Below are 8,569 nucleotides of genomic sequence, written 5' to 3' on the forward strand. Positions count from 1 at the left end.
CCTCAACCTCCTCCCCTCCTTTCCTGCAATGTAAAAGCTATTCCCTGTGTATAGATGTAGGATCTTAATTTGAGCCAGTGTGCTATAGCAGGAAAGTAATTCTGCAGAAACAAGAAATGGGAATTATAATGAGTATTTTTATGGATGTATTTGTAAGGGTTGATACATTTTAAAGTGGAAATTACACACTTCACAAATCTTTAAACTTTTAATTTGACATTTCCTTTATTGCAAGAAAGTTCTCCTTCTCCTTCTCCTTCTCCTTCTCCTGCATCAAATTAAGACCGTATATCTGTAGTGCACTACATAGGGGAATAGGGTGCCATTTGGAATGTGACCTCCATCAGTACAGGAGATAAGAGGTCAGAGCAGTCAGATTCATCTAACCGACAGGAGAAGAGAACACGCTGTCAACACTCCTCTTTTGTCCCTCCTCTCATCTTCCCCTTCTTCTCTCCACCTCTCCTCCTACCCTCCTCCTCCACCACTTCTTCACGCCACCGTTCCTGTTCTCCGTCCTCCTCTCCTCCTCCACTGGAGTAGTGGAAGGTGGAAGGTGGGGGCAGTGTGACTGACAGGTGAAGTACGAGCAGTCAATCAACAGAGACCGAGAGAAAGACAGGAGACGAGCAGAAAAGAAGATAAATGGAAGGTGGGAAAATGATGATTTTCATAAGTTGCTGTTGGTGAATTCGGTAGATGATTATATATATATATATACAGTACCCATCAAATGTTTGGACACACCTACTCATTCAAGGGTGTTTTCTTTATCTGTACTATTTTCTACATTGTACAATAATAGTGAAGACATCACAACTATGAAATAACACATGGAATCATGTAGTAAGCAAAAAAGTGTTAAACAAAGCTAAATATATTTTATATTTGAGATTCTTCAAAGTAGCCACCAACTAGCCTTGATGACAGCTTTGCATTCTCTCAACCAGCTTCATGAGGTAGTCACCTGGAATGCATTTCAATTAACAGCCAATCAGTTGTGTTGTGACAAGGTAGGAGTGGTATACAGAAGATAGCCCAATTTGGTAAAAGAGCAAGTCCATATTATGGCAAGAACAGCTCAAATAAGCAAAGAGAAACAACAGTCCATCATTACTTTAAGACATGAATGTCAGTCAATCCTGAAAATAACAAGAACTTTGAAAGTTTCTTCAAGTGCAGTCGCAAAAACCATCAAGCGCTATTATGATACTTGCTCTCATGAGGTCCGCCACAGGTAAGGAAGACCCAGAGTTACCTTGGCTGCAGAGGATAAATTCATTAGAGTTAACTGCACCTCAGATTGCAGCCCAAATAAATGCTTCAAGTAACAGTCACATCTCAACATCAACTGTTCACAGGAGACTGCTTGAATCAGGCCTTCATGATCGAATTGCTGCAAAGAAACCACTACTAAAGGATATCAATAATAAGAAGAGACTTGCTTGGCCCAATAAACATGAGCAATGGACATTAGACCGGTGGAGATCTGTCCTTTGGTCTGATGAGTCCAAATTTGAGGTTTCTGGTTTCAACCGCTGTGTCTTTGTGAGACAGAGTAAGTGAACGGATGATCTCCGCATGTGTGGTTCCCACTGTGAAGCATGGAGGAGGAGGTGTGATGGTGCTTTGCTGGAGACACTGTTTGTGATATATTTAGAATTCAAGGCACACTTAACCAGCATGACTACCACTCCATTCTGCAGTGATACGCTATCCCATCTGGTTTGTGCTTAGTGGATTTATCATTTGTTTTTCAACAGGACAATGACCCAAAATGCCTCCAGGCCGTGTATCGGCTATTTGACTAAGAAGGAGAGTGATGGAGTGCTGCATCAGATGACCTTGCCTCCACAATCACCCGATCTGGTTTGGGATGAGTTGGGCTGCAGAGTGAAGGAAAAGCAGCCAACAAGAGCTCAGCATATGTGGGAACTCCCTCAAGAGTGTTGTAAAAGCATTCCAGGTGAAGCTGGTTGAGAAAATGCCAAGAGTGTGCAAAGCTGTCATCAAGGCAAAGGGTGGCTACTTTGAAGAATCTAAAATGTTAAATATATTTTGATTTGTTTAATGCTTTTTTGGTTACTACATGATTCCATATGTGTTATCTCATAGTTTTGATGTCTTCACTATTATTCTACAATGTAGAAAATAGTAAAAATATGAATGAGTAGGTGTGTTTAAACTTTTGACTGGTACTGTATATGTTTTTATATGTGTTGAGTGTTGTCATACTGTACTGATGTTTAATGTATAACTTTATACTAAATGCTACTGTATTAGCAAGGGCTACACTACATAGGAGATAAAGTTCCATTTGGTACACAGATCCAGCTCTACTGTATTTGCCAGTTCTGCACTACATACAGTGCCTTGCAAAAGTATTCATCCCCCATGGTGTTTTTCCTATTTTGTTGCATTACATAATGTAATTTAAATGTATTTGTATTTGGATTCCATGTAATGGACATACAAAATAGTTTAAAATGGTGATGAAATTAATGAAAAAAATAACCTATTTTTAAAAATCAAAAAAAAAAAATGAAAAGTGGTGCGAAGTGTTTTGCTATGAAGCCCCTAAATAAGATCTGGTGCAACCAATTACCTTCAGAAGTCACATAATTAATTAAATAAAGTCTACCTGTGTGCAGGCTAAGTGTCACATGATCACAGTATATATACACCTGTTCTGAAAGGAACCAGAGTCTGCAACACCACGAAGCAAGGGGCACCACCAAGCAAGCGGCACCATGAAGACCAAGGAGGTCTCCAAACAGGTCAGGGACAAAGTTGTGGAGAAGTACAGGTCAGGATTGGGTTCTAAAAAAATATCAGAAACTTTGAACATCCCACGGAGCACCATTAAATCCATTATTTAAAAAATGAAAGAGTATGGCACCGCAACAAACCTGCCATGAGAGGGCCGCCCACCAAAACTCACAGACCAGGCAAGGAGGGCATTAATCAGAGAGGCAACAAAGAGACCAAAGATAACCCTGAAGGAGCTGCAAAGCTCCACAGCTGAGATTGGAGTATGTGTCCATAGGACCACTTTAAGCCGTACACTCCACAGAGCTGGGCTTTACGGAAAAGTGTCCAGAAAAAAGCTATTGCATAAAGAAAACAATAAGAAAACACAAGAAAACTCCAAAAGGCATGTGGGAGACTCCCCAAACATATGGAAGAAGGTACTCTGGTCAGATGAGACTCAAATTGACAATCAAGGAAAATGTTGGCACAAACCCAACATCTCACATCACCCCGAGAACCTCATCCCCACAGTGAAGCATGGTGGTGACAGCATCATGCAGTGGGGATGTTTTTTATCGTCGGGGACTGGGAAACTGGTCAGAATTGAAGGAATGATGGCTAGCGCTAAATACAGGGAATTTCTTGAGGGAAACCTGTTTCAGTCTTGTCTTGGAATGGCCTAGTCAAAGCCCAGGCCTCAATCCAATTGAGAATATGTGGTATGACTTAAAGATTGCTGTACACCAGCGGAACCCATCCAACTTGAAGGAGCTGGAGATGTTTAACCTTGAAGATTGGGCAGAAATCCCAGTGGCTACATGTGCCAAGCTTATAAAGACACACCCCAAGACACTTGCAGCTGTAATTGCTGCAAAAGGTGGGTCTACAAAGTATTGACTTTGGGGGGGTGAATAGTTATGCACTCTCAAGTTTTCAGTTTTTGTCTTATTTCTTGTTTGTTTCACAAGAAAAAATATTTTGCATCTTCAAAGTGGTAGGCATGTTGTGTAAATCAAATGATACAAACCCCCCAAAATACATTTTAATTCCAGGTTGTAAGGCAATAAAATAGGAAAAATGCTAAGGGGGGGCACAGATCCAGCTCTACTGTATTAGCCAGGGCTGCACTACATAGTTCCATTTGGGACACAGATCCAGGTCTTTCTCAAAAAATTGATTATTTATCTCAAAGGACTGCTTTGTTAAATGAAGGTTAAGAAACCAAAGCTCTCTACAGACAAACACAGTACTGTATATAACTGTCTACCAGGTCCACTGGGAGTCTGAGGTTGATTTAATAAAGGTTCTAACAGTGGAGCTGGGAGACAGGGCTCTGATTAAGGACTGATGGATCTCTCCTGATGTATCTCTCTCTCTCTCACACACACACACACACACACACACACACACACACACACACACACACACACACACACACACACACACACACACACACACACACACACACACACACACACACACACACACACACACACACACACACGCACATGCGCACACGCACTCACACACATGCACACGCACTCACCACACACTCTCTCTCACTCCAGCACACAGACACATGTCTGGTCTCTGAGGTGGGTGTCTATAATGACTGTGATGAATGAGTCTGTTTGACTGACAGATAGGGTGCAGAAGAGGTGGTGGTGGTGGGGGGGGGGGGGGGGGGTCTTGGGACAGCACAAATTAAACATACCTTGGACTGAATACTGATTAACCAATCACAACCCACACATTTCCACCCGTCTGTTGCCAGGGACATTTGTTGGTTGCCATGGCAACCATCAAAACATCGTTGATGGGGAGATGGGAGGAAGTGGGATTGATGAAGAAAGATAGACAGGCTACCTGACAGTGATTACATTGAATGAGAGAGTACTGGGTGATGATGTGCTGGGAGTGAGTGTTGAGATGGGTTGTGGGAGTGACTGACCGGATGTTTTTGTTGACGAGGATGTAAAATAACATATTTCTCTCTAAAGAATGAATAACACGTACGTGTTTTGCACATAGATTTTTCAGTCGTTATAAATGCAGAGGAAATTAGTTTGTTTGAAGACGTTTGAAGATGTACGCATTTGTGTGTGGGTGTGTGACAGTGTGTGTGGCAATGTGTGTGGCAGTGTGTGTGCTTGCACTTGTGCTACCATTTTTAATTGGATGTGTAATCAAGATGACCTAATGTCACTATCTCCAGCATTAGGTAGGTGGCAGACACTACAGCAGCAGCTGTATCCCTGAGGCTGTTACTGTCTGCCAGACAGACACTACTCTGGAATCCCAATCACACCCAGGACCAGCACTATCAGCACAGACACTGTTTCTGTTTCTTCACCACTTCTGATGGATTGCTTAATTGACTGATTGATTTATTGATTGGTCGATTGATGGATTACAGTCCTCATTCATTGTCATGATCGTGGTCATCAGGTAAAGGTGGAACTCTCAACTGTCCTGGCTATAGAAGTGTGCCAGGGTGTGTGAGTGTATGTGCGTGAGTGTGTGTGTGTGTGTGGGTGAATGTGTGCGTGTCTGACAACATAACATCAATCCATCACCGGGGCAACGGCGCAGGGAGCCGGTTTTAATTCCAGACCAGACGAGTTCTGAAAGTGAGAGTCGTTGCCATGGCAACCGCACGCCACGCAGGCCCCGTTGGCAAGGAGATGGACGGGCGTGGATACCAATTCCAGCGAGCCATTGGTCAGAGAGGGACGGAGGAAGAGAGGGGTGGAGGGAGAAAGGAAGGGAGTGAGGGGAGAGGAGGAGGGATAGGAAGTGAGGGGGACAAGGGGACGTGGCTCTGAGAGAACAGAAAGATCAATGAAGGACACAAGAAGCATCGCCTTGAGTCAGACAGAGAGAGAGAGAGGGAGAGAGAGAAAGGGTGAGCGCAGGATGAAGGAGGAGGAGGAGAAGAGGGAAATGAAGAGAGAAAGAAAAGGAGGAGAGTGTAAAGGTAAGGGGGAAGTAGAAAGAGAGAAACAGACAGATAGAGGAGAAGGCAGAGAGGGCCCAGGGAGAGGCATACAACACTGTCGTTATCATGAGAGAAAGCCTGTCATTTTGGATTCAGGTAACGGATATGTCTTTACTCCCCCAAGACCCATAGCCAGACAAACTATGTGTGAGAGTCTACACGTGGGTTGTTTCCATTGTAACTGGGTCAAGGGTGCTATGAAGGAGTCACAGCCAGAGGGAATCCCTGGAAATGTGTTTCCGACCAGATAGAGAGGAAGAAAGAGAGGGAGGTGGATGGAAAGATGAGTGATGGAAAAAGAAAGAGAGGGAGAGACAGCTTGACTCACACAGAGAAAACAGGAGGAGATACACACCTCTTTTCACCTTTCTGTCAGTGCCAGAGAAAGTAAGAGGAGGAGAGAATGGAGTGAAAGTGTGGGGGAAGGTGGTATACAGAGAAAGAGAGAGAGAATGGGGAGTGAAAATATGAGTGAAAAATGTATAGATAGACAGAGAGGGATAGAAAAGAATGGGAAGTGTGTGAGAGAGAAAGAAAGAAAGAAAGAAAGAAAGAAAGAAAGAAAGAAAGAAAGAAAGAAAGAAAGAAAGAAAGAAAGAAAGAAAAAAGAAAAAGAAAGAGAGAAGTTTGAAGAGTGAGAGCTGACTAGAGTATGTATGTCTCTATTTGAGTAGTGTTTCACACCTGACTGCTGTAGGGTGGATTATAGGTCTGGCTTGGTTAGCCTCAGATATTGACTGACTTATTGATATGTGATAACAGAAGGTGACTAGGTGATACGTCACTTGGCAGTGGCAAATCAAATTTGATTTGTCACATGCACATGGATAGCAGATGTTAATGCGAGTGTAGCGAAATGCTTGTGTTTCTGATTCCGACAATGCTGTTATATCTAACAAGTGATCTAACAATTCCCCAACAACTACCTAATACACACAAATCTAAAAGGGGTGAATGAGAATATGTACATATAAATATATGGATGAGCGATGGCCGAGCGGCATAGACAAGGCATAGACAAGCGGCATAGATGGTATAAAATACAGTATATACATATTTATTTATTTTTTACCTTTATTTAACAGTCAGTTAAGAACAAATTCTTATTTTCAATGACGGCCTAGGAACAGGGGCAGAACGACAGATTTGTACCTTCTCAGCTCGGGGATTTGAACTTGCAACCTTCCGGTTGCTAGTCCACCGCTCTAACCACTAGGCTACCCTGCCGCCCCATATATGAGTAATGTAAGATATGTAAAGTGGCATTATTTAAAGTGAAATTGTTTAAAGTGACAAGTGATCCATTTGTTACAGTGGCCAGTGATTGGGTCTCCATGTAGGCAGCAGCCTCTCTGAGTTAGTGGTGGCTGTTTAACAGTCTGATGCCCTTGAGATAGAAGCTGTTTATCAGTCTCTCGGTCCCAGTTTTGATGCACCTGTACTTACCTCACCTTATGGATGGTATCGGGGTGAACAGGCAGTGGCTCGGGTTGTTGTTGTCTTTGATGATCTTTCTTGCCTTACTGTGACATCAGGTGCTATAGGTGTCATGAAGGGCAGGTAGCTTGCCCCCGGTGATGCGTTGTGCAGACCCCATCACCCTTTGGAGAGCCTTGCGGTTGAGGGCGGAGCAGTTGCCGTACCAGGCTGTGATACAGCCCAACAGGATCCTCTCGATTGTGCATCTGTAAAAGTTAGTCAGGGTTTTGGGTGACAAACCAAATTTCTTCAGCCTCCTGAAGTTTAACTGTTGCGCCTTCTTCACCACGCTGTCTGTGTGGGTGGACCATTTCAGTTTGTCGTTGATGTGTACGCCGAGGAACTGAAAACTTTCCACTTTCTCCAGTGCTGTCCCTTCGATGTGGATAGGGGGGTGCTCCCTCTGCTGTTTCCTGAAGTCCACGATCATCTACTTTGTTTTGTTGATGTTGAGTGAGAGGTTGTTTTCCTGACACCACACTCAGAGTGCCCTCACCTCCTCCCTGTAGGTTGTCTCGTTGTTGATGGTAATCAAGCTCAGTACTGTTGTGTCATCTGCAAACTTGATGATTGAGTTGGAGGCGTGCATAGCCACGCAGTCATGGGTGAACAGGGAGTACAGGAGGGGGCTGAGCATGCACCCTTGTGGGGCCCCAGTGTTGAGGGTCAGTGAGGTAGAGATGTTGTTTCCTGCCTTCACCACCTGGAGGCGGCTCGTCAGAAAGTCCAGGACCCAATTGCACAGGGCGGGGTTGAGGCCCAGGGCCTCCAGCTTGATGATGAGCTTGGAGGGTACCATGGTGTTGAATGCTGAGCTGTAGTCAATGAACAGCATTCTTACATAGGTATTGCTCTTGTCCAGATGGGTTAAGGCAGTGTGCAGTGTGATGGCGATTTCATCGTCTGTGGACCTGTTAGGGCGGTATGCAAACTGAAATTAGTCTATGGTGGCCGATAAGGTGGAGGTGATATGATTCTTGACTAGTCTCTCAAAGCACTTCATGATAACAGAAGTGAGTGCTACGGGGTGATAGTCATTAGTTCAGTTATCTTTGCCTTCTTGGGTACAGGAACAATGGTGGCCATCTTGAAGCATGTGGGGACAGCAGACTGGGATAGGGAGCATAAACACACCAGCCAGCTGGTCTGCGCATGCTCTGAGGACGTGGCTAGGGATGGCGTCTGGGCCAGCAGCCTTGCGAGGGTTAACGGATTTAAATGTTTTACCCAAGTCGGCCACGGAAAAGGAGAGGGGGAGGTGCAGTTCTTGTTAGCAGGCCACGACAGTGTTATCCTCAAAGTGGGCAAAGAAGGTGTTTAGTTTATCGTCGGTGTCCGTGA

The sequence above is a fragment of the Oncorhynchus clarkii genome, chromosome 18 (assembly GCF_045791955.1).
Source record: "Oncorhynchus clarkii lewisi isolate Uvic-CL-2024 chromosome 18, UVic_Ocla_1.0, whole genome shotgun sequence".
In the NCBI taxonomy this organism is placed as follows: Eukaryota; Metazoa; Chordata; class Actinopteri; order Salmoniformes; family Salmonidae; genus Oncorhynchus; species Oncorhynchus clarkii.